This window comes from Sturnira hondurensis, unplaced genomic scaffold, assembly GCF_014824575.4.
Source record: "Sturnira hondurensis isolate 20B ecotype Veracruz unplaced genomic scaffold, ASM1482457v3 Scaffold0021214, whole genome shotgun sequence".
NCBI classification, from domain to species: domain Eukaryota; kingdom Metazoa; phylum Chordata; class Mammalia; order Chiroptera; family Phyllostomidae; genus Sturnira; species Sturnira hondurensis.
Window position 1 is genome coordinate 1,655,635 of NW_028093845.1, and position 12,993 is coordinate 1,668,627.

The following is a 12,993-nucleotide window of genomic DNA, read 5'->3' on the forward strand; positions in this document are numbered from 1 at the left end:
TGGCCAAGAGGGGATCTGCACTCAGCCCAAACCACGTGACTCTCTCCCCTCAGCTGGGCAAGAGGGGGTCCTCGCTCTGCTAAAGCCACATGACTCTCCATCAAATGGCTGCTGCATCTGCCTTCTTCCAAAACAGCGTGTCTCTCCCTTTTCATGTGGGCAAGTATGGCCCCATGTCCTAGAGCCAATCCATTCCAAGCTCTCCCACAGGCACTGTCTCGGAGGATCAGCCCCCACTTACATCTTTGGTAGAAGCCACTCACTTCTCCCTGGCTCAAAATTTAGCCACAGCTATTCAACATATCCATGAAACCAGTTAAAGGTTATAGATATGTTAAATGACCATCCAGAGGTTAGCTGCAAAACTGTTGCTATGCAAAACAACTCTCAATGGCCCTGCTCCATTTGTCCCTTCCCCCAACTGACACCTGGGGGGAAGGTGAGGACAACTTAATAATATTTCCTGGATACCCTGAGCTCTGGACCCCCTTCCAAATCCTTTTTCTGGCCCACCCCCCTGGCTGCACCCTGTATCAGTACCACAGGTGTGGCTGAACCTCCGGAGCTCAGCTGATTTCTGGGTGATCATGGAACTTCAGCCTTCAGGAGTCGGTTCTTAAGCAACTGGAACTGTTTAAACTCACAGTATTACTCATAGACAAAACAAAAGAAGATACAAGCTGTATTATGTATTTCCTTTTTAATTTTTTAGTATAAAATTTTTATATTAAGAATTAACCAGGTAGACTCAGTTTAGATGATCTCAATTTTGTTGACAACATCCAAAGCATCATATTGTGGAGCCAGTTGAACATACGCCTTCTTCTCTCCATCAGACCTCATCAGCATGTTGACCTTAGCCATGTCAGTATCGTAGAGCTTCTTCACAGCTTGTCAGATGTGGTGCTAGTTGGCCTTGACATCCAGAGTGAACACAACGGGATTGTTGTCTTCTGTTGTCCTCATGGCTGACTCCAAAGTCAGGGGGAACTTGATTGCTGTGAACCACTCTGCCTGGTTTCAGGAATTGTAACTCCTACCTCCTAAGGTAGGAGGAGTGACCTTTGGAATGCAAGCCGCAGGAGACAAAGCTTGTCTCTGGTAGCAAACGCTGCCTCAGTTTCCTCTCCCTGCCCCCAAAGCTTGGTCGGAAGTCAATGACGGGTAAGACCCCTCACAGTGGGGGGCAACCTAAGCCAGACTCGATCACTTGGGAGACCTTCATGGAAGGACTTGGGGGGCTGCAACAAAGAGGGAGTAATGGACTCTCACCCCCTGGCTTTGACAGCCCGAGTCCCCATGTTCTCTGGGAGAAGTGCTTCCTGGCTCTAATCCCCTTAAGCCTGAATACCTGTTGGGGAGGGGTGCAGCTCCTTGCCTTGCTAGTGGTGTCCTGGGGAAAAATCTGGCATCACAAAGACTTCCTGAAAAACCTGTGAAATCTGCTCTGCTAAGAGTGCTTTCATTCATATGATAAGGATCTGAGAGGAAATGAGTATGTCTCCCCAAAGTTCTGCAACCCCCTTTCCTGACTGACTCACACTAAGCCCTCAGATTTCTTTGAAATGTTATCTACTGTTTGATCCTTGTGGCCCTGTATTTGTATGTATTACAACCCAATAAAAGCCCCTGGAGGAAGGGGCTCAGCGCCTTTTTCTCCTGAGAAACTGGCCACTGCTCAAGGCCTTTTTCCTCTGGGAAACTGGCCACCTCTCCTCCCCAAGCAGATTACATCATGTCTCAGTCATGTTTACTCTCATCTGTGGCACGCGCGGAGATTTGAGAGCAAAGTCGCCCCCACACTTGATGATAGTGTAGTGGTCAAGTTTGTTGCTCGTAGGGGTGCTTTTCTGAGAATATTTAGGCTGCCTTCAGAGCCACAGTGTCTTAGGCCTCTGAAAAGTAGATGACATATAGATCTTTTTATTGGCGGAGGGACTGGGATGCCTTCTAGCACTGCTTTCTTTTGCCTTCAAAGCCTTTGCTTTGGCTTTGGGAGGAGCAGGGGCTTCCTTCTTTACTTTGGGCACCATCTTCATGATTATCTGAAACAGGGGTTAGCCAGAGAGAAATCTGGAAGATTACGGTCCTAGAATACATGTGGCAGAATTCTCTTTTGAGGAATTTCACATGTTGTTAGACAAACAAGGTTGGATAACTGAAGATGTGAGTAAACTCATGAACTCCTTTAGAAGTAGTTTTTTTAAAGTTAATTTCCATACTCAGCAAAATATGACATAAAACCAAAGAGCATAAACATGTTAAATGAGTAATACTGGGCACAATTCAATTAACTTTCATTATTTTCTGTGGTCTCCAAGTCTCCTGATGTTAGACTACATGGATCTTGCTCACCAATATACCCTGGATACTCAGTAGTGAGGTAATCCAGTGATGCGTAATGGGTAGGATGCTTGGTGTGCAGGATTTCTCTTCTCCACACTGGGAGGCTGTTTATGAGATTCATGTTTCTGCATGTCTTACAAGACAAGGCACTGACTTCCCTCTGACCTGGGCTATCCAAGGATGGTTGTATGGTCAACAGCCTGGAAAGACAGTGATAGTGTAAAATCTCCATCTTGAGCAAAGGGCAGACCTGCTTGTAGCTCATTTAAAAAGATTAGAGGCCCCTAAGCTTAGAGTATCTCCACCACAATGCACTGTGTGCACGAGTGTCACTTGGTTCTTCCCATGTCCTCTTATGGGAATTGAGGCTCAGTAAAATGGCATTGAAATGAATGCTGACACTCTGTTACCTGTTTTTACTATGAATATGTGTATAATGTATACCCAAGCTTTTTGCCCAAACTTTCAGAAAAAATCTTTAATTTTAATTTGTTTAAATTCAACATTTTACTTATATATATTTAGATACTTTTTTTCGCTATAAAGGAATTTTAGCATTTATTTTTGAACATATGGATATTATTATTGCTTTCTAGAGTTACACTTTGAATGCATAAGTATAAATAAAATAATTAAAACTGTTTATATAGATATAGAATAATTACTGCCCGTGTATAACATGCATCTTCATTTTTCCCTCAAAAATTTGGGCAAAGAAGTGTGCATTATACATGTCAAAATATGGCAGTATCTTATTTGTGACCCGACACTCCTGCCTTCTGCCAGCATCCATGAAACTGTAGCAGTAAAATTTATGTGACAAGTAGGGGGAATCTCAGACTCTTCTCAGTTCTTTTAATACCATGGTTGAAAAAGGCATCAGCAATTCTATTTTCTGGTGAAAAATATGCCAAATATTAGGCATATTTTTGTTTAATTCATTTAACTGTTCAGTATATTATGACTTTATGATTATTTTTTCCTTGCTTCTCAAGTCTTATTATGCACCTTCCATGAGATCCTCAAGTCTCCCTCCGTAGGGGCTCAGGATGAGGGCTGTCATCAAGGTGTCACTTGCAGCCACATAATCTATTTCTTATGGCAGACAAGCCTCTAACAGGTCAGCCTTCCCACCAACAAGAAGGAAACTAGGAATAGAAGAAACAAGTGCTTGACACCTGTTAGATGGTTTATTAGTCAGCTGCCATAACAAACAACAACATAACAAATGACAGAAATCTCTTTCCCACCGTTCTGGAGGCTGGAAGTCTGAGATCGAGGTGCCGGCGTGGCTGGTTTCAGTGAGGGTCCTCTTCTTCCTGTAGACAGCTGCCCTCTTGCCGTGTCATCACCTGGTGGGGAGAGAGCACTCTCGTCCTCTTCTTAAAGGGCCACAGTCCTAATAGGTTAATCTCCAACGCTTATGACTTTATTTAACTTTAATTACCCCCTAAATACCTTATTTCCAGATATAGTCACCTTGGGGGTTAGGGCTTTAACAATCGGATTTTGGGGGCCACAATTCGGCCTATAAGAGAAGGCATCAGAGCCATTGAACGTGGGGCTGTAATGAACTGGGCAAGTTCTCACCAAAAAGGTGATGTTTGATGGGGCATTTTTGCCCTGATGGTTTCCTAATTTGAAAAAAGAAGCAGCTGAAAATCTTATCAGGACAGAAATTCAGTGACCAAGCATCTGTGATTGGAAGGGTGAGCAGAGTGCAGGCAGCCTTCTGGGGCCAAGAAGCAGTGATTGCTGTTAAGGAAAGGGGAGGGGTTTGGCCAACACCCCAGGATTGTACTAGCATTCACCCCAACACGAAACACACCTACATCATTGAGATTAAAGTTCCCATTTGGATGAATTCAATCCCAGACTTCATTAAGGTGATCTGACCTACCTTAGCTGCTTACCAGAGCAAAAGAAAATCCTATCAGGAGAAAGAAGACAAAATTCAATGTTTCAGACTAGCTCCAATTTTTTTTCACACCATGTCTGAATTTTAATTTTTCAAGTACTTGCCATCCTAGACACAAAGCAAATGTCTGAAAATTGAAAGAAAGCAAAACTAGTAGGAAGAATATTCAACTATTTGAGTCATTTGACAGGGACTTACAAAACTAGGTGGAGAATTTCAACATTAATTAAAAAGCTTAAGAAAGAATTTGATTTTCTGATAAATACATAGGCTCAAAGGATAGCTGGTTAAGCAACTCAGTTATTTTAGAGTTCAGTTGGATCGTAAATACAGTTTGTGTTATTTCAAGAAGTGTTGGTTTAAGCTATGTGGCTAAGTGTGAGACTCAGAGACTTTCACCTTGACAATTAATGTAGGAGGGCCAGAGCTTAGTGGTCAAGCCCTTCTACTTAATCCTTCCTTGAATTAGACTCACAATCAATAAGATTCTAGCAAAGATTCCCTCAACCCAACTCCAAATCGGTTCTTAAGTACTTTTTCTTTTTACCTGGAAACTGTACTTCTTGACTCCCAAGGGATGGACTAAGAGAAAATGTATAAGAATTCTATTCTCCTGTCCAGAAAATCAGGTCCTGATCTGGTCAAATGGTCACTCCTGCAGGTGAGCAGACACAATCAGTGGAGAGTGGCTACGGGCACCGCACCTCACCCTGTGCTGGGGGCCATGGTGAAGGAAGGAGATCAGAGATGGCTTTACTGAAATAGCAAAAATCAATAAAAGGGGCCCATGGGGTCTTTTCTTATTTTTCTTGAACTTATACTTTCCTGCTCTGATTGATGTTCTCATTTTTGAAGTTGAAAAAGGGAAACCAAAACATAAGAATGTTTTCTAAGAAGTTTTTATGAGCCTTGGCTGGCTGTGGCTCAGTGGATTGAGTGCTGGCATACGAACCGAAGTGTCACCAGTTTGATTCCCAGTCAGGGCACATGCCTGGGTTTCAGGCCAGCTCCCCAGCAGGGGCATGTGAGAGGCAACCACACATTGATGCTTCTCTCCCTCTCTTTCTCCTTCCCTTCCCCTCTGTCTAAAAATAAATAAATAAATTTATTTATTTATTTTATTATAAACGTCTTTATTAAGACTTTTATTATAAAAGTCTTAATAAATTAAGACTTTATGAAAGTCTTAAGACAAAAAAGGATAGGATGAGGACACACAGAGCTATATATTCACAGAAACAAACTACCAAACACTTTTATTTATAGATTCTTATTGAAACAGGAAGGAGAAAATAAATAGCATTCTTAGCCTTTGGTCAGGAGAACTGAGGGCTGGTTGTGTATCTGTGGGAGGTACCAGTGTCGGTTGTGGGAGCTTTAGCTTTTACACTTATCGGTAAAGACACACAATTAAATTTTGTCTTGACCTGGTCCTCATATACTTCAGATGATCCTCTGTACACTGCTGAGTTTATACTGTGTCATAGAGGATTTAATACAAAGCCTCCGGGACTGCATTGCCATCCACATTCTCTAGGACATTTGCATTCCTAAGTAACCGTTGCCTCTTTTTTAAAATAGCGCTAAATGGAACCCAAATCCTCAAATCACACTAAAATTTTGTGTGATTATCCTTGATGGTGAGGAAGTTAGTACCGTACCTGAATCCACGTAAAATTTCATTTCTCTGAGTTATAATGCTTCCTGAGATCATTTCCACGTAAGATTTTTAAACATTATGTGTTTAATGATGAAAGCATCGCTGATACAAGTGATTTACTTGTGTCGACATTCATGGAAGGGAGTCTGAAGTAAATCCGTATTCTTTCCCATTAATATGCCTTTACCTGTAAGACAGGCGTATGTGATTAGGAAACTTAGGAAGAGTGCAGGTGCTGTTATTTCCAAGTTTCTGCTGAAAATATGAACAAAAGAAAATAAAGTGATATGTTTGCCCTAATGGTTTCAATACAAGTTATTGAAACAGAAAATTCATTTTAGGAAAAAACAAGAATCATTTTTCCTTTTCCTGCTAGATGCTACATATTTCACTGAAGGCAATCTTGTGTAGTTCCACACACTTGCTGAAATCAGCAAAATAAAAAAATTAATAATTAATTTTACATGCATGATTAAAGAAATCAAGTTCTACAAACCTATAGATTCTAAAAATTAATGAACTTCAGGAAAAGTATGCTTTGCGAGAATGGATAATTTCAAATAGATGTTGTAAGACATAAATAGGCTTTTTCTAACAAAGTTCTTTTCTGAGAACTACTAGAGGATTTTAAGACGCTATTTGATAACTTTTGAAAAAAAGTTATGATTTTAAAACAATTTTCAAATATTGGCTCTCATTTTTATGTTGGCAGAAAGAATAGATGATTTCCTGTATTCTTAGCACTATTATTGAATATAATATTTAAAGTGGTTTATTTCAAAATAGTAACTCAATTTAAGATTAATAAATTATAGCATCAAAATGTGAGCAACATATTTTTCTTTAGAAAATATAATTTTTCTTCTTAGTGATGAATATTACAACTAGGATTTATTTTTACAGATTTTCTTCCACTTTCCCCTCTCATACAACTCTAGAGTGATAAAGACAAATATAGCACAAGTTGATACAAGGATCTGGATGTTTAATACAAAAAGTCTTTGAATCTTATTACTGATTTCAAAACTATGTAAAGACATTAAAATAGACAATGTGTAATGATTACATGCATTAACCAATTCCGTAGTTCTTCTTGCTTTGTATGAACCTTCCCTGAAGCTTCCTTATCTCTGAAGCTCAAATAGAATTGATAGCTCACATTGCTGTGCCCTATGTTTGGCATAAACAATCAGAACCAACTCTTAATTCGTTAAGCAGAAAAGGATTTTATCACCAAGGTGACTTGGGGTCTATTATGTTGATGCTGAGGCTGCCTTAGTGTTTTATCTTTGTCCCCTTGCCAGCATGGATCTCAACTCCATGGAAGACATGGCAAGTAAGTTTTAAATGTCCTACACCTTTACGATCTCTCAGATTCAAAGTACCAGAAAGAAGTGTGTGCCTGGCTCACTTAGGCTTCAAGGACACACCCTTTGTGGTGGAAGCTGCACCCTGGCCCTGGCAACCCCAGGGGATGATGGGTCCTTGTTCTGTTTCCATTTGTACAGGACTTCTACTCCCAAACTGATAAAAATTCAACTGCATCCTTCTTTCTAAAATTAAGAGTTCAAAACAAGAGTTTAGTTTAGTCCAAACTCAAATTATTCCCTTTCATTCAGATGAAAACATTTTTTGCCCCTTTATAAGCAGACACAACCCAATATTTTACAAGAAAACATACACTTTATGATGTTTCTCTGTGTGATGTCTATTCTTCCTTGAGTTCTGTTAGAATCTTATTTTTGATATTATGAAACTCACAGAATAAATTAATTTTATTCACCACCAACATACCCTTGATAAAGTGGCAGAAAGTGGCCGAGTAAGCATAGCAAATTAGTTAAACACACACACACATTAAGCTACATGAAAGCAATAAGTCAATGTTATAACTCATTATCAGATGATGGTGAGTCTTTATAATATTCCTTTTCCAATGTGAGTCAGTGTCAGCTTGCTCTTACCCAGCCGTTTAGATTGTTTATCTAAATGGATACATGATTAGATTGTTTAGGTTTCCTTATTCAGTGAGATGACACAAATCCGTGTGTCCAAGGGCTCTGTGAATTCTGGTGTCCCATGCAGTACAGTTACCATCTTTTATCAACTCTTTAAACACTGAACGTTATCATAAAATAATTCTTCCAAGAACTGTCTTGGTCTCCATGTGCTTTGTCCTGTCTTTTGTGGGTGGTGGCAACCTGCTTGTGATCATGTTTCCACCCAACCAGTAGAAGACATTCTGTGGTACATTGTACAATATATTCACAGGCCCACGTGCTGGCCCATTGCTTGCATGTTACTGCTTTTTCCATCTGAAGATGGAGTCTGTTTCTTCACATTCTTGAGTATAGCTGGGTTTACACTTACTTTGACACATGGAATAGGGCAGAAATACTGGATTGGGAATTTAAAAGTCAGCCTCTGAACTCTGCTCTCACTTTCTTGCCTCCATGAAACTATTGCCTGAATGAATCTGAGGTAGCCACAGGGGGGATCAAGTCACTCTGTGGAAAGCCAGCACCAACGATCAGATATGTAGTGAGGCTTCTAGACTGCTCAGCCCTGAGAAACTTCCAGATAACTCATCTGCTTGAGTTACCTTAGGCAGATCAGCAGAAAATCCACCCACCCGATCTAGCATTGGTTTGCCACTGCTGTGATGGAATGGAAACGTCTGCCGATATGCTAACTTGGAGTTCAAATGGGTCCTGTGGCTCTCACATCAAGCTGCTAAACCGAACTTGGCCTGTGTCAATAGGGCAAGTGACTTCTTGATCTCTACTCACTTTTTTATTTCTCAAATTGTTCAAAATTGAGGGGGAACCCTAGGTTAACACATGGAAGCCTACTCGAAGACCCCCAGCCAAGGCAGAAGCTGTAGGACAGTGGTAGTGGTGACACAGGCTTAGCCCCTATTGGGCTGGGAATGGGCATGCCAATGCAGCCTCCCTTCAGACACTGGACTTCCGGCAGGGTTGATGTTGTGGCTGTGGGAAACCTTGGTCACTCCTAGAGGTGAGAGGCAGAAAGACGTAAGCAAGCATTTATGGGTATCTGCTTCTAAGCATGGAGATAACACAAGAGACATTCTTGTTATTGATTATGCCAGTGGCCGGGAATTAGGTAGAGTGAGTCAAAAGAGGAAGGATTTCCTTGGGACTTGGGGACAAGATGGACCTATTTAGAAAGGCAAAGGGGTGTGTTTAGTTATTTCAAGTAAATGCTCAGGGTCCCGCACAGGCTGGTTAGGGAGGAAGACACTACTGAGCCTTTGTCTCCCCACTGCCTTCATCAGCGAGGTTCTTAGCAGAAGAGGCCCTCCGGCACAAATCTGGTGAACCTGCTAATAAGCAGGGAGATGACATGAGGGACAGCTCAATCCCTCATGGTCTCAGGAGAGGGTGAGCTCTCTTGCAGCTTGGAACCCCAGGTGTGGAATGGAGGGATTGGTGTGTGTGCACCTGTTATATCCATTTGTGAACAAACATAGCAATGAAACAAATGGACTCCTTGGGAATCTATAGACCTATGGAATGTCGATAACCACCTTTACATTGGATATAAGGGGAAGACGATCTCTTTTTTCCCTTTGTAAGATTTGCTTAGTCACCACTGAGGAGAGACTGAATTTGACGGTGCAACCAAAGGTGTGCCAGAAGCCATGACAATAGCCAACTACCTGGGATGTGTTGGGGAGAAAACACGACTTCGCCCAGGATGGGTTAGCTTGCTCAGCTTAATAATTCCCAGAAGAGACAATCTGACTTTCTTACAACTGGAGAATGTATACTAGGAATTCTTTCACTTAATATTAAATTTAATTTGGCCTCATTTTAAAATATCAAATTGGCAAAACAGGACATGTTTCAAGTATTCTTGTACAGCAACCTGAAAAGAGTGAAATTGATATAAATCTTGACTCTAAAATACTGGAACAGATGTGGGGAAGTCTATAATTATAATGCTTAATCATCAAAACCAGGAATTTACCCTAAGTCTGGAGAGGGCAAAGGAAGATTTTTTCACAGCTTCTCCTTCTCATGTGTGAAAAATTGAAAAGACAAAGTTAATAACAGGCTTTTTCAACCCACTGTGCAATTGTTGTTCTGGATCCTAAAATTATTGTAAAATTTCACCAGTTTCCTCCAGGTCTGTTTGGGAAGGGCCTGGACTACATGTATATACACAACTACTATGCAGTGTTAATGTGCTGGCTTCCTCATGTGTTTTTAAAGTATAGAAAAAAGGAATTTGAACCTTGCAAAGTGTTTTGCATGTATATTACTTTGTTCAGACATCTCTCTTTCAATGTGACTGATTATGTGGCCATCAGGAGCAGAAGAAATGGGCAGGGCAAATGTCATCAGAGGTCTCGGAACACCTTGGTCAGGAAGCCAATGAGCTCATTGACCAAGAGCAGTTAATGCATGAAAACGTATGTAGGTGGATCAAAGTTTGAAATATTTTAGAAAGACTTTTTTCTTGTTCATCTAAAGAGCTGAGATGTTTTTCCCAAAACCCATTATGCACACACTCTGAAAATCGCCCCATCTGCACTCCTGCAAATTGCATGATGGCTTGGTTTTCGATGCTGAGAATGCTGTGCTTTCACCAGTCCCAGACCAGTGAACATGGACGCCCTCACTGCAGTACAGTTTTGCCCTGCCAGAAAAATGCTAATTGCTTTGTGGAAGGTACTTTCATCAATTGCAGGCCAACACATTTTAATAGGGAACAAAGTTGATGAAGTGAAAATGGAAATTCTGGAACTTAGGCAACAAGATATTTTTCTTTCTTTCCCTCCCTCCCTCCCTCCCTCCCTCTTTCTTTCTTTCTTTCTTTCTTTCTTTCTTTCTTTCTTTCTTTCTTTCTTTCTTTCTTTCTTTCTTTCTTTCTTTCTTCTCTCCCTCTCTCCAGAGACAAATTCTCTCTGATTGATGTGGCCATTTGTTTCTCTCTTCTTAGGGAAGAAGGAAAGGATTTGGGATGCCTGGCTATGAAGAAAGAGAAAAGACAGCAAACACAGGTAGTAGGGGGTGAATAGAGCAGGGTGACTTCTACTTTTCTCAATATCTTTTTCAGACACATTTTTTTTGTCTCTAGCCTGAACCAAGTATGCCTCCAAAACATGTGATCATGAATGCAAGAATCATTGGCTTTCTGTGGATTAATGAAGGACTACTATTTGCTCATCTAGGGGTAGGCTTCAGGGGCAGTTCATTGTTGGAGTGAAGAGAAAGTTTGGTAGAAAAGAACTTTAAATAATATACATAAATGCAGTTAAAAAGCTCGAGACTGAATCAAGCACTCTGCCCTTAGTGAGCTGTTCATCAATTACCCATTACAAATGGTAGAAACACTAAGTGCTTGAAACCAGAGGAAAAGGTACAGGGAGGCAGGGGAATTAAACAGACATTGTCTCTCCTTCCCAGGAACTTAAGATCTCATGGGGGCTAGGAAAGGTGTGGTGGCCTTTGAGAAGTGCCCTTTTGTATACAAAAGAACATCAAAGTTTCAATGTGAGTGATAAAAATGAAGATTTTAAAACACTATTTCTTGAGCAATAACTGTGTCTTGGGATTGCATCTCACTTCAAACTTGCATCACCCTGAGGAAGAATGGCACAGTGGGGGATTTCTGTTTCTTATAAATGGAGCTTATTTTGTTTTTTGTCTATCTTATCCTGTTGACATTTACACTAGAGCTTCCTCCTTTCCTGTTTGGCCCAGCCATCAGCATGCAGCCTTGCCGATGTCTGGAAGTTGTTATTGAAGAAAATTATGTTTGTGGGCTTGTCCCATCCTGTTTCCTCCACTCCGGTCTCATCTGGTTTTTAAATGCAGATCTACCGCCAGCCCTTCTCCCCATCCTTCTTCTGAAGCCCTTCTAATGTGGATGCAGGGTTCATGCAGCCTCAGGTACGGGACCAGTGATGCTGGGAAGAGTAGCTTCAGGAGACTGCATCTCATCAAACATGGTGAGACACTCTCATCACTCACGCTCAGCTGTGTCTGTTTTTTACTATTTTTAATTTTTATTGTCTATATTCCCTGTACTTGACATCACTGTTAAATCTATCAACTGCTAATCAGAGTGCTAATTGGGGACTTTGTACCAGGGGAAGCAGCCGGCCTCACGTTTGTGTCTGACCAACCGCAGTGCCATTTACCTCTTCAGTGTTTTGAGTGTTTTAAAGTGGAAACAACTTCAAAAAAGACTAAGAGATTAAAGTGAGAATTTTTAAATTAAACTTTAAAATTTTTGTGATAATGGTAAATTCACATGCAGCTGTATGATTAGCCTTCAGCCAGTTTTCCCCAGTAGCCGCGTCCTGCAAAACTGTGACATGACATTGCAGCCAGGATGCGGACAGTGGCACCATCAGGACTCACCGCACACCATCGCCACTGGTGTCTACTGTCGCCAACTGCCCCTACTGTCTCTCTCTTACAGAAATTCCTCTCCCATTGAGCTAGCACACACTGCAAGTTGGAACTTTAATGAAAAGATTTAGAGAACAAATTTATTACTCAATAAAATCACCCTGGTGGAAAAAATGTATATGTTTACTGTTTTTTGGTCATTAAAGTACTAATGTGTCAACTTATCTAGCTCTGCACTTCTGACATGTTTCTCCATTTGAATTTCTTTTATATCTGAGAACAAAAATGTGTCTAGGTTGTTTTCTCTACAAGATGCCGAGTAGATTTTCTCATTCATTTTTTTCTCTAAATTAGTATCTTTAAAACACAACTGGACTCTTTCATAGAAACTGGTTCTGTCACTCCTTTTTCACTGAAAATCGCCTCCAAAAATCTCAATTATATTTACATTTTTTAGAGGAATCTTATTCTATTCAATGAGCACATATTTATGAAAAACTTTCTTTTCTCTCTCTCTCTGTAGCTTTCTTTCATATTTCAGGCAAATTAGGTATTACAAAGTATTGAATGTTTCTCCAAAGAGTTTACAGTTCACTTGTGATGATACTATACAAGCAAATGTAATTATAATATATGAAAAGTAGAAGTTCCCATAGCTTATTTATTTGTATTGTATTCTTTCC

General features: G+C 40.5%; 1 pseudogene; it reads right to left on the reverse strand.

Annotated features, from left to right (window-relative positions):
* Positions 1 to 753: 753 nt before the first annotated feature.
* LOC118977162 (60S ribosomal protein L23a-like) lies at positions 754 to 2,039 on the reverse strand (annotated as a pseudogene).
* Positions 2,040 to 12,993: the final 10,954 nt, after the last annotated feature.